Raw genomic sequence first — 22,270 nt, 5'->3', positions numbered from 1 at the left:
TAGCCACTCTCCCTTCTGAGTAAGATGGCCCTCATTCTGCCTGTGGAATGTGTGTCTCCTAGGACCCTTGGTCACTCTCTCTTGCTTTCTGAGATGGCCCACACTCCGTCTGTGGAGTATGTATCTCTCTGGATAAATCCACCTTCACTCTACAATGGCTCGCCCTTGAATTCTTTCCTGTGTGAAGCCGAGGACCCTCACTTGTCGGGGCATGTCCCAGGGACTCATCCAAGACCTGGGGCACGACCATCCTCTCATGTCCCATTTTCCTGTATCACAAGTACCAAATCTGATGTATGTGGTCTAATGGGCAATAGAACGTCCAGACTCCTAAGGTCCAAGGCCATGGATTTAGGACCTCCCACTGGAGAGCGGCGTTCGCTGTGCTTGGAGGCAGGTCCGCCCACCACTGCGGAAGGACAGGAGTTCAGCTGAGCTGCTGGAGGGCAGCGGACGGAGAGAAGAAGGACAGGGCTTTTGCTGGTTAGTTTAACAGCCATGCAGTGGGAGGCCAAGGGACAAGGAAGAAGGGGAAAGAGTGCTGGGGAGTTCAGGAGAAGTGGGTGCAGGCAGCAGGCAGATATTCAGGCAGACAGGCAATCACATCAAAGAGGCAGGGCCCATAGTACCTGGGCCCTAGGCGTGGAGCTGGGGTGCGGGATCTGGGCTCCAGACTGAGGGAGGATAAGGGTCATATACAATCCTCAGCCTGAAAAGAAACGCATCTTAAGGACCAGGCACAGGGCCAGGCACTTTATCAACCATCAATTTGTTTAATTTTCCCCAAAATCCTAAGAACCAAATACCAATAATATCTCCATTGAAAAGATGAAGAATTAAAACTTAACTTGTTTGATAGATTTTTCCAGGGTCACACAGATAATAAATGTTGGCAAGAAAAGGGACCATAAGAAATTCAACTCATTCCATTGCTAAAGTTTTAAGTCTTAATAGGGAGAGAAGCTGTTGGAAGCAGAGTCAGGGTGAAGGTGGTTCTTTGGACCTGATCTCAGTGAAAAAAGGAGGAGGAGGGGAGGGGTTGGGGGAGGAGGGGGAGGGAGAGGAGAAGAAGCTCAGTCACTAGGGCTGGGGCACAAGTCCAGAGCAGAGCGAAGTGCAGAAGATACTGGCAGAGTCCCCAGGGATGTGTTTTAGAGTCACTCAGGTGCTCTACAGATGGACCCATCTCAAAACCAGGAGCAGAGGGGCCTGTGTGTGAGGACAATGCCCTAAGCTCTAGGGGTGGGGAATTCAGGCAGACAATTACACTAAAAGGTGACCAATCTCAAGTTCAGAAGGCCAGCACAGAGGAGCAGTAAGAAAGGGAGGAGTGAAAAAGGAGTTGAAGAATGGATCTTTCCCAGAAAATTGAGGCCAAGATTTAACAAAAAAAGTTGTTCACCCACACAGAACTTCCAGTGAAAGGAATAATAGTTTGTGTAATTGGAGATGTTTCATAGCTGAAGTATAATGTTCAATTCTGGACATTTTGCTTTTTAGGAGATGTCACCACAATGGTGAAGAATTGGAACAGGAGACATAGGGAAAGAAGAGAAGGAGAAGAAAATATTAAAGAAAGTAGACACTCATGTAGTCAGACCCTTACTGTAGTCCCTGTACTGTGAACTGGCTGTGCTGAGGTCATTCAAACATGGCCCTGCTCCCAGGAGGCCACACTGTCCAAGGCAGAGGCGGGACATCCACATTCACGTGGTAGAGAAAGGAACCCTCCTGGGTGAGGCTGCAGAAGCTGGAACTAGGACTTGTGTCTGGCATTTACAGGGAAGTAGATTTAATGACTGTATCAAGAGGAATGCTTTTATTGTGTCTCTAACAATCTAGTGAAGGTGGGGACCATCTACTCAGAATTTGGATGACCAACTTGGAGAATATATACGGAAGAATTTCCTGAACTGGTTAGGAGGGTGCACTAGGTAACTCTGAAGGCCTCTTTTTATATAAAGATTTAAGGGCTCTATGTTATGTTGTTTTTCATTAACTTAGCAAATAACATTTACTCAAATTTTATGAAATGAACAGCGGCGAGAGACTGTCCAAGAGGATTAAAAAAAATAAAGTGTCAGAAAGACCTCATCATCTCATTAAAGTAAAAACAACTCAGGTCTGACTTTTTATTTTAATAATTATGAGCCATATTTTCATGCCAATAAGAAAGATCACCCTGACCCATGTTCTGGGACTCTGCGTGCCTTTGTTCATTACATCAGTGCTGTGTTTTAGTGGATCTGCTTTTATCTTCACTTTGTATTTCTGTGTATCTCCAACGTTAAAAACCAAACAAAAACAAACAAACATATGAAAACAAAACCTCAGGCTGGATCATGGAATTTCTTAGAGAAAGATCAGGGGAAACCCAGGAGTAATGGCTGACAGGGAGGTTTCCAAGGGCAGGACATGCTTCTAGATCAGTTTCTCTCGTGTTCCAGGCTGCCCCTGGATCCCACTGGGAGGAGTCTTGCAGGGGAAGCAAATGCAGGTTTTGCTGGTCTGGGTCTGAGAAATGCTTTACCAGGTTCATGTCACACACTGTTATTCCACATATATTATTCATGTAATGCAAACCAAGCAGTACCTTTGCCTAATTCATTTCGGTTTGCTGTTTGGAGAAAGACTGATTTCTGTTGGAATCTCTTCTCCACCACTTACCCATGTGAATTCAGACCAGTTATTTGGACCTCTTTGATCCTCATCCCTTTTAACAGGGTAATGATGAGCGTTAAGTCAGGTAGCAGTCTGAAACAGTAGGTGTCCCACACACGTCAGTAGTTGTCACCTGGACAAAACAGGCACTCTGCCTTGGCCGGCGTGGAGCAGCCACCGTGGCAAGGATGGAGGCAGACGTTTTGATTTGAAATGATCCACGTGTGAAATGCCTGATTTGTCTTTATTAAGCTACGTACACAGAAAAGAATGTCCCCGGCCCCGACTCCCTTCTTGACCCTCCTCACCGCTCACGCCAGCCCATCCCAACACATCTCCCCTGACCTCAGCTGCAGCGCCGATGAGATTGGGCTTATCAGAGAGGCGAGGCCCAGGGATGGAATGTGGATGTCTGCAAGCTGAAAGTTGCATATTGCTGGTCAGAAAACCACGTCAGAGGCGGGTCAAGGCTGGTGCCAACAGCCAGAACTACCTGTGACACTGCAGGTACGCTCCCTTCCTTGTTACAAAGCTGCAGTTGGCTTGTATTTTCTCAAACCTGAGAACAAGACATACGTTCCCTGGAGCCGAGCCATTTGAGATATTACTTTAAGCTTAGCTGTTAACCCACTATCACTGTCTGTAACAGAGTTTCCCTCCCCTCTAAAATGGAGCTAATGATAATTGTCTCTCTTGAGTTTCTGCTCACTGTGTGCCAGGTACCCGTATTGAATGAGATTAAGTGATATCTAAGAGAGAGCGATTATTAAAGGCTTTTGAAAAGGAGGCAGAGAGAAGCTAAGTCACTTGGGAAGGTCACACTGGTTATAACAGCCCATCTGAACTCCACCTTCAGGATCACGGGCGTTCAGGACCTCTGGGGATGTCACCTCTAGTTGCCTCTGAATTCTCAGGATGATTTCAAGGCTCTCAGGAAATTAAAGAAGGGGTGGGGAAGAAAAGCTTAAAGACTTTCATAAGTGAGACATATTTCTGGTTAAACCAATGGCCATGCCTCGATGCGGTCTTGGAATTTCCAGGTAGACGAGCTGCATTATCCCAACCTCCGTTCCTTCAGCAGAGAAATGGAACTCCGAAGCCACGGAACAGTAACAGATGTTATTTACTCCATGGCAACGGCCCAGATTGCAAATCAAAAGACAGCCATGAGTAGAAGAGAGGCATTAAAAGTTAAAAAGCCCAGTGCTTTTATACTTAATTAGACTTTAATGCTTACTATTGATTGAAGTTACCTTTTAGCAGTTTTTTTTTTCCCCTAATGAGTCTTTACAGCTTCTATGCCTACATTTTTAGTTGTAAAGGCGTAGTTAATTACAAATCAATGACAGCGTATTTTATCACAGACTTCAAAACCTCAATGCCACTTTGTTGTCACTTTGGAACAGTGGAAGGGTGACGAAGACACACAGAAAGATGGTCTTAGGAATGACTGTTTCCACAGGAAATCAAAGACTCATCCCTTCCCACAGCATCCCACGTCAGGCAGTAACGTTCGGCTGTCTCAGCCATCCTGCTTTCAGTCTCTCTCTCCCTCCAAACGTTACTTCCCTTAACTGATCTATAAATGGCACTTGCATTCTTCATCTGTTTGGTTCAGCACTCCCCAGAGATTAAAGGAAGGGAAGAAAGACTATTCCCAGCCACAGACCGCACAGCAGTCAGGCACGACTACGGAGCCAGAGGAAGCACCATCCAGGTGTCTCTGAGCAGGCACACGCGCAAAACGGACGCACAGGAGAGCAGCCAGCGCAGGCTGGGATGCTCTGTAGCCCGCTGAATGGGCTTACCTTGCTTGCAGAGAGGGGCGCTCCGCTCAGCCCCCCGGGGCCTTTTCATCATAGGAGAGCACTGCAGCGAGAGCTCCTGGGGCTCTTTTCTCCCTGCTCCTCCGCGCTCTCTCTGAAGCTGTCAGCACCCCCCACCATGGAGATGAGAAACCCCACCGGAGAATCTCGTTTTTCTTTGCCTTTCCGGACACATTCACCGCACACAAAGGCCACTGCGTTCTCCGCTTTGCTCTAGTGAATCAACACTTTCTTTAACTGGTTCCCATGCCTACACATAGTAGATCGTCTTGCCAATGGTGGCTTCCAGAAAACAAGAATCCAGAAGAAATTGCCTTCCTTCCTGCCTGTCTACGTCTTTGTCTTTTGAATTTATTCAACAAGGATCTCCCCAAATCACAAAATGGCCAAACGTTCCCTCTAAACTCACTGTCCCAGAGACTGGATTTTTTTTTTCCTCACTAATACCTCCAGGACTTGTATAACTTCTTCCAAATTAGTTCTTCCTAAGTGTAGGTGCTTTAATACTGTCACTGTAAAGGTTTGTTCTATGCAAAACCACACCCAACCCATCTGACTACGTAGTCCTGAACCTAAGGTGAACAACCTCTAGCCAAACATCATTTTATTTGGGTTCCAAGAAAGTGTGTGCCCCTGGAAAACCACTGACAACTTCAGAAATGTTTCCGAGGACAAAGTTTCAATACTTTTCTGAGAAGCTGGTTTTGTTTTCTGGCTTGTTTGTGTGTTTCTTCCAAGGTTATGAGATGAGAGAATAAGTTTCTCACTCAACATCCATTTTTCACCTATTGAAAATCTTACAATTTGGAATGAACTAGTCAAGAATGTGTGGACGTTTATAAGAAATTGAGTCAATGCTGGTACCAATGACCGAGATGATGGAACTAGAAGAGAAGGAATTTTGGAGTGGAGAACTCAGTGGTCGAGGTTTTACTGTGGTAACTGGCTATGTTCTCTGACAACCAAATGAAGATGCCAGGTAGACAATGTATATTATCCTGGAGTTGAGGAGAGAGGTCTAGAATGGAGGTATAAGATTGGAAGTTATCAGTATGTATATGATACTTAAAATTATAGACATGGATGAGAACACACAAGAAGTGAAGGTAGTGAGAAAAAAGAAAGATTCCAATGACTAAGCTCTAGGGCAACCCAACTTGAAGTTGGGAAGATGAGGACGATCCAGCAAAGGAAAAAGAGAGTTGCTGAAGTAGATGGAAAACCATGAGATGTGGAATGAAGTGAAAAAAATACGGCAAGGAAAAGGGAGTGATACTCTGCGCCAGAGATTAATGATAGGTCAAGATGAGGACTGAGAACTGACCAATGGGTGTGGCCATGTGATGTCACTGGTGGCTCTGACGAAAGATACCGCAATAGAATTTTGGAGACAAATGCCTGATTAGACTAGGAATAAGTGGGAACAGGCTGAGAGGAAGCGGAGACAATCTGTACCCCATTTGTAGGGCATTCTGCTGTCAAATGGAGTGAAAGAATGTGGTGATGGATGGGGAGAACATGGGGGTTGAGGGGCTTACATTTTAGAGAGAGTTTTTTGTTTTGTTTCAATATGAGAATTGTTACAATTTGTCACATAAGATGTTGCCACCTTAATTTTTAAATTAAGTAAATGTCCTACAATTACTCCTGTTGTCATTTCTATTAAAAATAAGTACTTCTTTTGAGAGACTTGAAGAAGGTGCCTTGTTTGGTCTTAGTTTCATTACAAAATCACGGGGGAGAGAAAGGAATACTATTATTGGATCAACAACTATGTCTCCTTTGTGCATGTTATATTACCAACCACCAATTTAACTAATGATGTGAAAAGTGAATAATCAACCTTTAAAAAATCTTTTTCTGTCCTATTTATACTACATTATGTAAAGCACTTTGCTTAATTTCATCTTAAATAAAACACTGAGATTAACATTCAAAAATCAGTTGCATTTCTTTACACTAACGATGAATCAACAGAAAAAGAAAGTAAAGAAACAATCCCCTTTAAAATAGCACCCAAAGTAATAAAATATCTGGGAATAAATCTAACCAAGGAGGTGAAAGAATTATACACAGGAAACTATAAACCATTGATGAAGGAAATTAAAGAAGACTTAAAAAAATGGAAAGATATCCCATGCTCCTGGATTGGAAGAATCAATATTGTTAAAATGGTCACACTGCCCAAGGCAATCTACAGAGTTAATGCAATCCCTATCCAATTACCCAGGACATATTTCACAGAACTAGAACAAATCATAATAAAATGTATATGGAACCACAGAAGACCTAGAATTGCCAAGACATTACTGAAGAAAAAGAAAGAGGCTGGAGGAATAACTCTCCCAGACTTCAGACAATACTATAGAACTACAATAATCACGACAGCATGGTATTGGTACAAAAACAGACATATGGACCAATGGAATAGAATAGAGAGCCCAGAAATGAACCCACAAATTTTTGGCCAACTCATCTTCGACAAAGGAGGAGAGAATATACAATGGAATAAAGACAGTCTCTTCAGCAAATGGTGTTGGGAAAACTGGACAGCAGCATGTAAATCAGTGAAGCTAGAACACTCCCTTACACCATACACAAAAATAAATTCTAAATGGATCAAAGACTTAAACATAACACAAGATACAATAAACCTCCTAGAAAGAAAATATAGGCAATTTATACATGTAAAAAATGTTCTCCTAGGGCAGTCTACTCAAGCAATAGAAATAAAAGCAAGACTAAACAAATGGGACCTAATGAAACTTACAAGCTTCTGCACAGCAAAGGAAACCAGAAGTAAAACAAAAAGACAACCTACAGAATGGGAGAAAATTTTTGCAGCTCATGTAACTTAATAAGAAAAAAAAAACCCAATCCAAAAATGGGCAGAAGACCTAAACAAGCAATTCTCCAAGGAAGACATACAAATGATCAATAGGCACATGAAAAAATGCTCAATATCACTAATTATTCGAGAAATGCAAATCAAAACTACAATGAGGTATCACCTCACACCAGTCAGAGTGGCCATCATTCAAAAGTCCACAAATGACAAATGCTGGAGAGGCTCTGGAGAAAAGGGAACCCTCCTACACTGCTGGTGGGAATGCAGTTTGGTGCAGCCACTGTGGAAAACAGTGTGGAGATTCCTCAAAAGAATAGGAGTAGACTTACCTTATGACCCAGGAATCCCACTCCTGGGCATATATCCAGAAGGAACCCTACTTCAGGATGACACCTGCACCCCAATGTTCATAGCAGCACTATTTACAATAGCCAAGACATGGAAACAGCCTAAATGTCCATCGACAGATGACTGGATAAAGAAGAAGTGGTATATTTATATAATGGAATACTATTCAGCCATAAAAATGACAACATAACGCCATTTGCAGCAACATGGATGTCCCTGGAGAATGTCATTCTAAGTGAAGTAAGCCAGAAAGAGAAAGAAAAATACCATATGAGATTGCTCATATGCAGAATCTAAAAAAAAAAAAAAAAAAAAAAAGAACATAAATACAAAATAAAAACAGACTCATAGACATAGAATACAAACTTCTGGTTGCCAAGGGAGGTTGGTGGGAAGGGACAGACTGGGAGTTCAAAATTTGTAGATACTGACAGGCACATGCAGAACAGATATACAAGATTATACTGTAGAGCACAGGGAAATATATACAAGATCTTGTGGTAGCTCACAGTGAAAAAAAATGTAACAGTGAATATATGTATGTTCATGTATAACTGAAAAATTGTGCTGTACATTGGAATTTGACACAACATTCTAAAATGACTGTAACTCAATAAAAAAATGTTAAAGAAAACACTGTTTATACATTTGTGTTAAATAATATAAATAAACTATAGATGATATAAGACCCATATTAACAGCTTTTCAGTAAACATTAACTAAAATGATTCTAATATTAATCTACAAATTAATCATAGCTTAATCCTAAACCACTTGTTCACCTATGACATTTTTTGGTATACAGTTTATGCTTAATACTTATTCCTTGAAAAAAATGAATGAGTGAGTGAGTGAATAACGGATCCTACAGGCATCTGCTATTATAACCATTTCCCTTTAAGAATTATATTTGGTTTAAGACAAGGTTATAAGTTGGAGTTCTTTATAAACCATTCATACTTCTGAGAAGAGAAAATTTTAAAAATGAGACATACGATTTGAGTCTACTTAATCTGACAGCCTGATATATTAATGAGAGACAGATAAATTTGTCTATGCACATAGTTTTTCTATAGCTTTTATAGTACTATTGAGGAGATGTATAAATTGTCAACAGAATCATTTTAAACGCACAGAATGCTAGATCTAGGATTCTCAACCTTAATGTTTTGGGCCAGGTAATTCTTTTTTGTGGGAGGATGTTCTGTGCTTATAGAGTGTTTAGCAACATCCTCAAACGCTTCCCGCTGCATGCCAGTATGACCCCAACTCCCAGTGTGATGGCCAATAATGTGTCCACACATTGTCAAATGTCCCCTGGGGGACAAAACCACCCCTGGTTGAGAACTACTCTCCTAGACTCAAAGAACCAAGTAGATAACTTTTCCTGTTGGTTAGTGGGATCTATAATCAAATATGGATTCACAAAACATGTAAATATGATTTCTTTCAAAAACAAAATAAAGGCGGACTCTTTAAGGAGAAAGTACATATGTAAAACGTGGGTAAGAGGCTACAGTGTTTGTAATTTGATGTTAACATGACTCTTTGCTTGTGAAAACATACACTCATAGGAAGAATGGAAAATGGGTAGGGAGGAAGCACTCTTCCATGGAGGGGTAAGTGTCAGCTTTGGTTTTTCAGAGAATCATGTTAAGACTGGTTTAATTTCTTGTCTTTAAAGTAAGAGGCAACATAGTGGTTAAGAATGGAGATGGCAGAGGTCAAAAACATGAAAAGAAAGCAGGAATCTTATGAGGAAATTGAATGACAAAGGTAGCTTCTGCACAGAGGGTTTCTGCTAACATGTGAAGACCTTGAGTTTCCTCTTCAACAGTTGTGGGGGGTGCTCAGGGATGGGGGATAAGGCTAGGGCATGCCCAAGGGGGAAGTTTATGTTCGGAGACCCTGCTGCACAGGGATGGAATCCAACAGGCTACCATCTGAGGGTAAGGCTGAGCAAGAAATAAAGCTGATGTGCTACAGAGGACATCAAGGAGATGTGCCTGTTTCAACCTTGACACCAGGTAGAAGGAATAAAAAAATCTCCCCCTGAGAATTTCTAATGACAAGCTGGCTCTCACAGAGCTGTGTGATTAAAAATTTAGGTGACCTATGTGGTTAAAAAAAAAAAAAAAAAGAACTGAGATGGATAATACTCCACTAATTAGAATCCCGGCTCTAGCTACTTTATTTAGGCACACGGTGCCGCAGTCCCCTCCTCTGTAAAAGAAAGGTTATAGAAATACCTATTTCTTATAACTCTTGGCAGAAGGAAATAAATTAACATCTGTAAAGCACTTATAAAAGCACCAGGTGATAATATCTGTCAGCTCAATGTTACATAACATTCTGATGGGAGAGTACAATTGGAGGAAATTACATGGCTGAAGGAACAGGCAGAGAAGCACTAGGTAAACTTAAAAATGTGCAAATGAAAGGCATTGATCTTGGAGAAACACTATACAACTATTCTTAGGATAATCCATAAGATAATCATGTTGACTAATTCAGTAGAGTAATCTGAAATAGAGAGGAAAACAGTTTGACTTTCATGTGGTACAATGTAGGCAATGGACAGAATTGTTTACTTGCATATCGTTTTCCATACCTAAGGGGAAATTCTAAGTGGTTTCTTGTAGCCTCTGTCCCTGCTGTAACCACGCCTTCGGACAGACCCAAACAGACCTCCCAGGAGCCACTTTTGCTGGCCTGGGTGCTTCCTGTCACTCTAACTGCCGGTCGACAGCAGGACCCGGAGGAAGTATCTGCAGTCCTCACGGCTGAACGGCGCACTCCTCTCCCGCTGCTTAGGAAAGTCTCCCATCACCTGTCTTCCTAAGTTATTTGAAACTTACTAGCTTATTTTCCTCTCTTGGGCCAAACTGTGCTACCATGTAAATAATCCTAATAGATTTCGAAATCTGGACTCAGAAATAAATCTGCGGTAAATTGGCTAGCATGGACTTTCTCTCCAATTAGAAATAATTATTTAATTTCAAAGCTGAACAAGGAGGCATAATAAAAATTTCTCTTTGGATCATTTTTTTTCCCTGAATTTGGATGAATTATTTATCCGGCTGGTTGTCGTACCATCTACCAAACATACACATTACTAAGCAAGGACCCAGTGAGAACTGTTGCCATGGCCGAGTCAGGTGCTCGCAGGGGAGGAGGACTGAACTCAGAATAGGAGTCCCAGAAGGGCACTACCACAACAAGAACTCACTGTCTGACCCCGCCTAGACATCCCCTCAAACTCCGTCCTCAGTCTCTGCCCGAACATTTTCATTGGCAAGGAACCCAGTGCCCCTTCGCGTGTTTGGGTCGTGTTTTATGATGACTCACGATATCACTGAGAAGTCCTTCCTTAAACTCAGACAGAACTGTGTCTCCCGTAGCTCTCACAAGCCTCTCTGATCCTCCTGCTGTCCTGATACAAAAAGTCGTGTCCCACTTCTAACAGCCAGTTCTTCAGACAGAAAAAGAGAAGAATCTCATAGTCGCTCCTTACTTTCCAAGTCCCTCTTCCCTTCTTCCACTGAACACCCTCCGGAGCCTCCTAGGTTCCTGATATGCAGAGAGGTTATTTACCTTGTCACTTCTGAGAGAGAAAAGGGTTGGGACAAATGCTACAAAAAACGAGCCAGCAAGACAGCAGGTGTCAAGCAGGACAGCTGGAACACTTAACTAATTTACAAGCAGTTGTGTGCTAGCAAATTCTAATAATGGGCTCTCTGAGGGAAAAAAAAAAGGACTGATTGTAGCGTTTGCCCATTTCTGTGGTATAAACTCCAAGCATGGCCAATTTCAAGTCACTGACATGATGTATCAATGTTTCAGGATGGGGAGTTGGGGAAAGGTGTGCTCAGCTGGGTCCTGGGCGCTGACACCAGTCTGCTCCAGTATGACACCATGTCCTAAGCCATGTGTTAGGATTTGCTCAATGTCCTGATTATTCTTCTCTGAATATCTTTTAAAATGTGATGTATCTTAACTCATAATTATTGAGGTGTTGTTTGACCAGCCCAGAATCTGTCCAGATTCCACTCAAAATTCCACTTCAAAGATCCAATTCCATTAAAATTCAACTCCACAGTTACTGTGAATGGGGGTAGGGGAGGTGACACAAAGTCACAGAGAAAGGCTCTAGCTTCTAATATTCAGGTCAGAAAACAAATTGGTCTTTAGCGTCTGTACTGGAAATAAAATTGAGCAAATCTGATCGATTAGGGTATATGCTCATTAAATTACATATATCACTAAGCAATTGTTAAATACCACTAAGTCTTAATTAAAGTTGTCATTTTTTTTTAAATGGATTAAAAAAGAAACTGGATTTAAAATTGCAGGCTTGTTAAGAAGGATAGTGTAAAAAATGATTTAAAGTTTTAACTGTTTCCATATAATTCAGTGAGCATTTACGAAGTTTTTATCATGCGTTAAGGAAATTCTATAAATACTCAACTTAAAACTCTACTAAGGAATAAACTTATTTTCGTGTTTAGCCTTCTTCACTCTTGGATAGGCTCCTACTTTCTTTAAAAGCCACGGGCATGTTTGTGATTGTTCTTCGGTGGATCCATCCTGCAGTAGATACTTGTGAGTCATTTTTCCCCAAGGGTGTCATTTACACCCTTACTCTGTCCACACTGACTGCAACTGGTTGAGACAAACTATGTTAGCAGGAAAAACTATAGTATTTATTTGGCTTGGTCGTGGAATCTAGGACAGGGAGAGGTAGGGGACAGAGGAGTGGGGAGCAGTGTATGGTAAGTCAGGTTAAAGAATTTCAGTGATTCTAAGGCAAGATCAAAGGGCTTTTGGATCAAGGGAATAAGACAATCTGATTAGTATTGACAAGGATGTGTCTGGCAGTGGTGGTGAGCATGGATTGGCCAGACAACAGACAGGAAGGGCAGCGAGGATGATACTGCATAACCTAGGGGATCAAAGCAAAGGGAACAGAGTCAAGAGATACTCAGGGGTCTGAATCCACAAGAATCCGAAATCCATCAGGGAGGGAGAGGACCAGGGAGAGGAGGTGAGTAGCAGAGGGATGGGGAAGAGGCGAGATGAGTCTGAGGGAAGAACGGGTTCAGCTGCCATCAAGTCGATAGGTCGGATGGCAAAAAGTTGGTGGTTTTCTTTCCTGGTTAAACAAGGGGTTGGAGGGTAAAGGAGACAGGATTAGAGAGTCAAAGAGAATGGAAAGCATTTGAAACAGTCACCGTAGGGAAGCTGAAAAATATGCTATGGGGGGCTGCATTCAGGGTCCATCCTTAGGAACATTCCCTCAAGAATCTAAATGAGCACGAATATTTTGAAGACGTGTTCCAGGTGCTCCCATTAAGTCTCCCCACTTCCCTCTAATGACCCGTTCCTCTAATTTTTGATGAAACCCACCAAAGAAAACAAATGCTTTCTGATTTAAGAATTTTAACAAGGTAACTCATTCCATTCTTGGTTTCCAGATTGACCACTAAATGGTCTTTATGACAAAAGCGGTGAATACTTGTTCCGAAAACATTTGCTGGAGTGCACCCTCCTCCTCCCTGCCCTCAAATGAGCTCCTGACATCAGCAAGGACACAGGAGCGCACAGCGGTGCGACTGACCGCGTCCCTGTGTGCGACTCTGAAATTCAGTCAGGGGACAAACCCCAGTGAGGTCATGTCTCGTTTGGGATTAGATGGCTAGCTCCGATTCTGTGATCATATTAAGAAAAATGCACATAAAACGCCTAGGAATTTTCCCTTGGTTTGATTCAGAAATTAAACTTGCACATGTCATGTCTCCAAAATGAGCATTCCACCATATCAGAGGCTTTCTTTTGATAGTAAGAGGATGTAAAAGAAAGTAAGGTACATGCTCCCTTCCTCAGCTGGCTAGGTCATGCACCTCTCTGCAGCTCTGGAGTTACATGTTTTAAATATAGATTTGTCTACACTCTAAAAAAGTAAAGTTTATATCCAAAGACCTTAACCAAGTTACTAGCTATAACCTAATCAACCTTATAGAAGCCACTGAGAATGCTGAGGTCAAAACGTATTCCTGTTTGCCTAATACCAAGTCATCCTCGTTCTGAGGGGCTCAGTTTTCAGTAGAGCAGAAGGTGTACATCAACTGACTTATGAAGACAACTGTCTTCATTGTCCATCTGATGAAATGTACATAGTGTCATCAGCACCGCTTACCTGATACCCAACACGATCTGAAAAACTAGCATGTTACCAGCAATTTCCAAATCTTTGCTCCAAACGTTCTGTGTTGTCACATCAAAAAAATCAAAAGGATCGCTCATTTGGAAATGTGAGCATCCGTTTTAATACAATAATCGTAGCCATTACCCCGGTAACAGTTTTACATTTTATCTGATCTGTTTTAATTCTTAAGCAAACCCGTAAGATAGTTACTAATGTCACTAGCAATTTTTAAGTAAGCATTAAATACACTGATAGAGTCTCCCATATCTAATTGTGAATGAAAATTATGAGCAGGATTAGAACTGAAACCTAAAATCAAAGACAACATACTCCTCGTAATAAAGGCACAACAGATGTTCTCAAAGACAGACAGCCAATTTGAACTCGTCACAGGTGAAGTCATTTCACAAAGAAAACAAATGCCCAAACCAGACTGTGTGCAGGAGACTCACAAGCAATGAGACCTTTGCTGCAATGACCCAGAAAGAGGACTGAGTAATACAAATGCCAAATTATCACAGATCGGAACCAGGTCAAAGAAATCTCGATCCAAGTTTGAACCGGTTCTAACCATTTGTCTGGCTTCAAAATTATTGGCTCTACGCTGAATGTCCAGTGGCCCCAAGTGATCTTTTAAATTCGGGCAGGGCCCATCTTGCCATTTAAAGGTTTCTATATGGAAATTGTAATAAGTATTGTAGAAATAAAGACCACCCAAATGAGAATAAGCAGGGGCTATCATTCAGAGTCTGCTGTAGCAAGGGAGTCAGCCACCATCACTTGTGTTTGGCAGAGACTCAAAGGGAGGCAGCAGAGTGGGAAAGCATTACAGTTAAAAAAAAAAAAAAAAAGAAGAAGGCTTCAGGTATGGTGTGATCCAAGGCTGTTGGCATGAGAAGCTGGAACCAGGTTAATTAGAAGTAGGGCATCCACTATGATTGGGAAGTACATTTTGCTTTATCTGGTTGGTTCTAAGTTAGAAGTGGGGAAAAAAAATTAGGGAAATTTAAAGTCAAACACCAGTTCTTTACCATTTTAGGCCAATGGCTACAAAATGTGTCTTCCAGGGTTATTTGCTATAGAATTTGTGAGTCAGAGTTCTACTGTCATACATGATCTTGGCCACTGTATGTTCAACCTTTCAAAATAAACAGTACAATATGGTGGTAAATAAAATATGGGACAGCCACTTTACATAAATATACTTCTTAAAAGTATAGCCTCCACAGAATACTTTAAAAATTGAATCATTTGTGAATAACATTCCCCAGATAAGTTATTCAAACTTCCCTATTATATGAGTAAAACAATGCACTTAATCACTTTTTTCAAGGAAGCTTGGCTTTCTTAGAAATTGAATTATCTATTAACGAATATATTAAAGTTGGATTGATTCAACTGTAATTGAATCTGATTTTAATGAAAACTATTGTAACAAATAGTCAAAGATAACAGTTTTCTGTGGAGAAATTGCATGGCCCTGCAGCACAGGCCGAACAACAGTTCCTTCCCTCTCTCAGGACGGGTAAACTATAACCAAGCTGGATGCATCATGTTCTTGGAAACATGACGTTTTGCCCACTTTGCATTTACTTTCAAATCTGACTCTTTTTTTTTTTATTCATCATTTAAAGTTTTATTAATTTTCTACCTCACATCCATGTTCTACATACTTTTTTTTCTCACAATTCTCCCAAGCAAGCAGAGGGAATTTCATTTCTGCACACTCCTAGTCATTCTCTCACATATACGCATTTTATAGAGTAGCAATTATAGCATATAAACAAATCTGTACCCTGCTTTTTCACCTAACATTTTAAAGAAATGTTTTTTTGATATTGCTAATTCTAGTTCTCATAATTACTATTTTTTAAAATTTTTTATTGAGTTATAGTCATAAAGCCAGTATGGATGGGTGTGGTGATTTAAATATTCTGCCAGCCCATTCTTTCTATCTAGATGGTGTCTGTGTACACAATACACACTTTCACTAATTGTTAGCAGCTCAAGTTCTTTCAACTTCTGCAACTATCTCGAATTCACAATTGCAACACAGACTCATCAACAGTGCCCTCAGCGAGCGGTTGTTTTCTTTCCTAGAAAGATTCATCTGATGTTCCTACCTTTCCACCCTCCTTGAAATACCGCTTCAATATATTGCTAACGCTGCCATGAAAATAAGGACCAAAGGGCAGCCTTGGCCACCATGGTTGAGTCAGTTATTCCCTGCAGACACTCCTTGAAGGTTACTTTTATTTTCACTTTGATTTGTTCCAAAGCCTTAAGTAAATGCAAATGTTACTACTGTTATTTCTCTTTAGGCTAGGCAGTCTGGAAAATACAGAGTAAGCCTCAGAACACATGGCTGTCCTGGGCTCAGGAGAAGTTATGGAAGAAAATGTGAGTCATGAGATAATTGCGTCAGTCCCAAATCCCTATTTTCCCCATGTTTATCGGATAACTACTTCTGAGACCACTTCGTGTCTTTCACCTTTCCTCTACCCACAGTTAATTGTTCCTTTTATTTGCCCTTTCTTTAAAAAAATTGGCCTTTCCTTTCCTCTTTGTGAAATGTGTTCACCTGTTTTGTTTATTGACAGCATTAAGGTTACCTGCTTACTGACTACTAATAGTCATGGAAAATTATGGAAGAACAGCCAGGCCATGCCTCTTCAAAGGGATGCAAGATTCAAAACTGTAAGTAAAAAAACAAATGCTTCCATCTAGTATTATCTTAGCATGTCGTAACGGCCAACATAGACTAAAAGCACAATAGGAAGAGTTAATGAAAAGAAAGTAAAGCCACCCTTCATTTCACTGTATTTCTCTACCCTTTTCTGAGGAAAGTATGGAGGTCTTCGTTTCTTTGCCATCATCATCTGTTACGGGTTGAATTGTGTCCTCCTCAAAAGATATTTTGAAGTCCTAACCTCTGGTCCGTTTAACTGTGACCTCATTTGGAAATAGGCTCTTTGCAGATGTAATCAAGTTAAGATGAGGTCATTAGGGTAGACCCTAATCCAGTAAGACTGGTGTCCTTAAGAGAAGAAGGAACAGACACACAGAGAAGCAGCCACGGGAAGATGGAGGTGTCACCTATACATATACCGGGAAGCTGAAAGATCTCTGCTTAACCCTATTCCTAGTCTTGTTCCAAAACCCCTGATGTTTGTCACAGGTATATTTCAGTTACACCTCAAAGGAAATGTGACCGTCACCTGCCCTGAACCAGTTCCAGCCTAATGGCAAGAGCAGTTCCTGTGCAGAAGAAACCTAGAAGTATCTGCAAGTTGCCTTTGCTTTAGCATCGTGCTAAGCTCTCTGCTCAAAGAGGGTACCTGTACCTTGCTAGGCACAGTCAGTGCCGCATGCAGGGGAGCTGGAGGAACTGCACATGTGCCGGCTGTTCCTGGAAATCTCTGCCCTTTTCCCAGTTTCTGATGGTGCTCCTTCCTCTTACTCCTTAAAAGTTCCCCTGCTTTCCTCCTTTTGGGCAGAAGGGCTGTCTTTAGAGCACGAGCGCTCCCTTCTCCATTCCTTGATCAGTGAATAAAGTTTCTGTTCTGCTTTGCTGAACCTGGTCTCCTTCAATTGGCACTAGTGGCTCCCAGCAAGGGAAGGACCCAGTTGGGGTCCACCGATCTGAGAGGGCTGGTAACAGAGGCAGAGGTGGGAGTCATGCTGCCACAGATCAAGGAATCCCCAAGGCTCCTAGAAGTTGGAAGAGGCCAGGGAGGAACCTCCCCTAGAGCTTTGGAGGGAGGGTAGCCTTGATTTCAGACTTCCAGCCGCTGCCTCTGGAACTAAGAGAGAATACATTTCTGTCGTTTGAAGCCACCTGGTTATCGTTGCCTCGGGAAACTGCTAGACATCCATCCTTGCATTTCAAAGGTTTTTTTTTACATCTTTTAGAATTTTCTTCCATTTATGTCTTCCTCTCTAAGGACTCTTCTACTATGCCCCCACCTTTGCAGATGGATAGACAAGTAAGTTCAATTATTTCCAACTATAGAACCAGGTGCCTGACATATGTTAGGTTCTGAGTTTGTTTTGCAGAAATGCCATTCTCGATATTAAACTTACCCTTAGGTTGTGACATATCACATGACTGAGAGGTGATGAAAATTTTTAAAAGCTGCTCTTCAACTTTACATAGTATCTACAGATCACCAGACATCTATGTTCTGGGGGTAAACCTGCTTGTTTAGTTTATTGCATAATTCTGAATACACAGGCTAGAGGGAACAGACACATATTTGGAAGATATTGTTGAAGAGATTTTGATCCCATATGGGAACTGAGACTCACAAAACAATGAAATCCAAATTGAAAAAACAAATTAAGAGCCCACTATGGTTCACCCTGATGTGATTTCAAATAGATATTTTAGAATTCTTTTATTTATGGTGCAGACCACGTTTTAGACCTTTTAGTATTGTCTAACACCTGATTTCCCAGCCTATAAACGCTTAAACAGGATAAGTAACCACCCCTCCCACTTGGCCTAAATTAAACACCTCCCTGCTCCTACCACCCCAGCCACACACACAGGCCATCACCGTACTTGACCTACTAATGTTATTCACTGTGTAGACCATTCACCTGAGTTTCAAATTAAGTGTAAACAAGATAGTCTGGGACCTGGGACTTGGGACCCTTTACTGTCCAGGAGTGTTTGCTCCTGGGCAGACGTCTCCTCCAGCAAGAAATACAAAGAAACTATAAGGAATGAAAAGTAACTGCACGCATGCGCAGTTGGGGCATATTATGACCAACACGATACAAAAAGTCCAAAACCCAACTTCCGCTTCTGAGGTGCCGGGAGCAAAAGCAGCAGGCGGCGCCTGATCCCTGCACACAGCTCGACCCACCCAGCCTGGCCCACCGAGCAGCCGCACCCCTCACTCACTTAAGGGACCAGCTCACCCCACCTTGCAGACAGAAACGGGAACCGGCTACTCGTTTTTGCTCCCTCGTGCTGCGGCACGGGTCCCAGTAAAGCCTTGCCTGAATTTCTTGTCTGGCTTTTTATCCATTTCTATTGATTAACGAGTCCAAAGAAGGCACAGGTGAAAATCAAGCCTCCCAAAGCCCGGCCTGGAGAATCACAGGAAAGTAAAGACCAACGTGGGGCGACAGCAAAGAACCAGATATGCAGCCAGTAGAACAGAGGAAAGCAGAAGGAGTGCGTGTGTGTGTGTGTGTGTGTGTGTGTGTGTGCGCGTGTGTAGTGCCAGACCAGGGAGGCACTGAGGGAAAGAAGGGCCCAAAATAAATCCTGTCTATTTTTAACTTGTTTGCAACGTACCCTATCCAGGGGCCAATCCTCTTGTATATCATTCCTAAGCCTAATTCTTGATTTTTTGCCCCAAAGAAATAAACGCCATTGCTTAGGCCTCTCCCCTTTTTCTGTGTTCAAGGTTGCAAATGTAGGATGTATAAGACCGGACGCTCGTCCTTGCGGAATTAGTAGGCTTTTTAGAAGACGATCTGTAACAAGCAGGAAATGATCATTTCAGCTGTATTTTTATTTAAGTTTTATTTGGACTCACGGTCAGATGAGTTGGAAATGGTCATGGATGAAGGTGGATGAGCAGAAACGGCAACAAAGTCTGGATGAATTCACAGCAGGGTGTGCTCTTTGTCGGCTTATTTCGTCTGGAAAAGGGGGGCGGAGCAGGTGGATTTGGGTAAGACTGTAAGAGAGCTGCTTAGATGGTGAGTGACGTGGGAGACGGCTTGTTTTCTCCAGATGGGAGGAGAGGGCACAGCCTTCTGGTGAAGTGGGAAAGAGACGGGGGGACAGAAAAGGCCAAAACACGAAGCCGGGCTGCAAATGGCAAAACTTCTACCTGCCTGGCTAGGGACTTTGGAGTCTTTTTTCAGGAGCCAGGTATCTCCTGAAGAATATTTCTGAACAAGGCTTTGGTGATATTTCTGGCCATTGAGGCAAACAAAATGGATGTCACTTCCATCTTTTCAGAATTCTCTGTTTGACATATTTAGCAAAATTCTACAGTACTTTACGCATTCCTGGTTACTTTGATAGATCAGATTGTTGAAGAGAGACTACAGAATTCGAGCCTTCCGAAATGGCAGCTGTGAGCTTTTAAGTGTCTGTAACATATGAATGTGCTAAATGTAGCCAATGAATTCAACTCAGTCTGTAAGGAGGACTGTGTGCCTGAGCTAGGTCCATAATTCAGCCTAGAAAAGTACCTGGGAAATAGACCCTAAGTGTTTCCACTGACCTCAATCACCCAGATAACATGTCAATTTTATCCAGCCAAAGTATAACAAAGATGATCTGTTTTCTACTAGCTAAAAGGTTTGTGAGAAGGCACACAGTGTTTTGGGGTAGACTTTCCACCTTATCTTAGGGCTTTCAAGCCTGTAGAATTTTCTTCCAAGGGAAAAACAAAAAGCCCGGAACAATTACCCCATTCAATTATAAAATCACTGCAACCAGCCCTTCTACTGCTGACCCTCTGGATAGAAGCAGAAACAGCAGGTTCTGCCTGGATCGAGTTGCCCTGTTTCACCAGCACAAATTCTTTGGCAGGAAGGTAAGTAAGTGATTAAATCTGAGGTGGAGACTTAAAAAAAGAAATGCTTGAGCAAATAATTGAACAGCTTTCTGGTCATGCAGAGAGACAGCTGAGGCCGGACAGAAGTGGACAACACCAGTTCCCCGGTCAGATCTCTGCTTAAAAGTCCCAGCGCAGCAGAACGAGACCGAGGGGGAAGGAAGCAGTTGCTGCCAGGATGTGCAGTGTCAGCACCTCATACTCCGCCCTCACCTTGACTGTGATGTGACTAGAGATTCTCAACAGAGTTAGAGCTGTGTGTTCTCTGTAAATACTGCAGTAACTAGCTTTTAATTTTGTTTAATCTACTTATAGATTTGGTAAACAGAGATATGAAAACCTTTTGGGAAAAAATGTTACATGCAGTGGTAAGTCTAGTTTATAGCTAAATATTTCCCCTTCTTCTAGTTAAGTTTGTTTATTAGCATGCCATCTGGTTACAGAGTACCACAATGCTGGGAACTGCAGATTTACACTTTAGTAGCACAAGTTTGTTGTTTGTTTTTATGGTTTTTCTCACTGTCTCCCCCGAGTTAAGAATCCTGCTTTTGGGAACTACTGGAACAAATAAACAAAAAACATGGCTTTGGGCGGTTGCTTCTCTTTAAACTTCAGGAATCTGGGCGCTCTGAGAGTTAAATGAAAGCAGGTGTATTTCAGCTCTCGTTCCTGGTAGTTAAAATTAGTGTACAAATTACGCAAGGCTCTTAATTCGATCTAAAAACAAAGACTTACGTAGCCAACTGATGTGTCTTAAATCCCCTAATTCCTGTTAAAGAACACCTCCCACCCCACACCATCCCCCCAAAAGCCAAATAAAGGAAGATAAGATGACCCCAAGCTTACAGCCTGGTGCCTGGCATACGGCAGGTCTTAACAAACATTCTCTAGTTTTTAAGTCCACGAAGAGGACAAACAGGAATCAAAAGCAGAAATTGACTTGATTTGCCTGTTCACCCCTCTAACTCCATACAGCTACATGAGACCGACTTTCACCTGTTTTGGTGGACACAAGCCTAAAAATTTTCTTAATTGAGTTTTTAAATTGAATGTATAGATTTTCTCTTATACTAAGAACTTTTAAATGACAGAGCCATATTCACATATAGACATTTTAAGCAATTTCAACCAGGGAACTAAAATTGGCCACCGGGTGAAGCTATGATGACACAACTGTCAGAATCACATGAACAAAAACAAGAAAGATGCCGGTGACGAAGACAGAGGTCATGCCCCCTCCCTGAGTTTTTACTAAAGTTGCTAGCTAGGAAAAAATAAAAAACAAACAAAATAACACTTGGCTTCATTTGATTTCTTTTAAATGGCAGCCACTAACTACTTGGAATACAGCCAAAGAGGACCATCCAGTTCATCCGTAAGTTAGAAACAGTCCTCTCCTCCAGGTTTAGAAATAATACTGCATCCACGAAGGGCAGTCATTTCACCTCTGTTCTCTAGAGGACCAAAGTCACTGAATTCAGAGTTGGAATTAACGCTTGCCGTAATATTTGATCCCCTAGGAATGTCAACATTTCTAAGTGCCTGTCTGCACATCCATTGCCCCCATCCTCATAAGAGCTCTGCGCCATGGGGATCACTGACCCAGTAATAGAGAAAGCAGAAGTTCTTTAGCAGTGAAGTGCCTTGGCCTATAAATTCCCCCGGCTTCCAAACTTTTAAGTGTATCAGAACCACGTGGAGGGTTTGTTAGACACGCTGGACTCCATCCCCAGGGTGGCTGCTTCAGTTGGTCCGAGGTGGAGCCTGAGAATTTGCATTCTGTACAAGCTCCCAG

General features: G+C 42.0%; 1 protein-coding gene across 13 annotated transcripts in view; it reads right to left on the bottom strand.

Moving 5' to 3' along the window:
- KCNJ16 (potassium inwardly rectifying channel subfamily J member 16) overlaps window positions 1-22,270 on the bottom strand; it is a 76,040-nt gene that overhangs the window by 19,608 nt on the left and 34,162 nt on the right. Inside the window, exon 4 of one of the 13 annotated variants that reach the window (XM_045511915.2) lies at window positions 19,441-19,546. The exons of the other annotated variants lie outside the window; for them this stretch is intronic. The gene's annotated coding sequence lies outside the window, so the exon portion shown is untranslated. The remainder of the gene's footprint in view (window positions 1-19,440; window positions 19,547-22,270) is intronic. 13 annotated transcript variants of the gene reach the window in all.

This window comes from Camelus bactrianus, chromosome 16 (assembly GCF_048773025.1).
Source record: "Camelus bactrianus isolate YW-2024 breed Bactrian camel chromosome 16, ASM4877302v1, whole genome shotgun sequence".
Classification (NCBI taxonomy): domain Eukaryota; kingdom Metazoa; phylum Chordata; class Mammalia; order Artiodactyla; family Camelidae; genus Camelus; species Camelus bactrianus.
The sequence above is the reverse complement of the archived record's forward strand: the minus strand, read 5'-3'. Positions and strand labels throughout refer to the sequence as shown.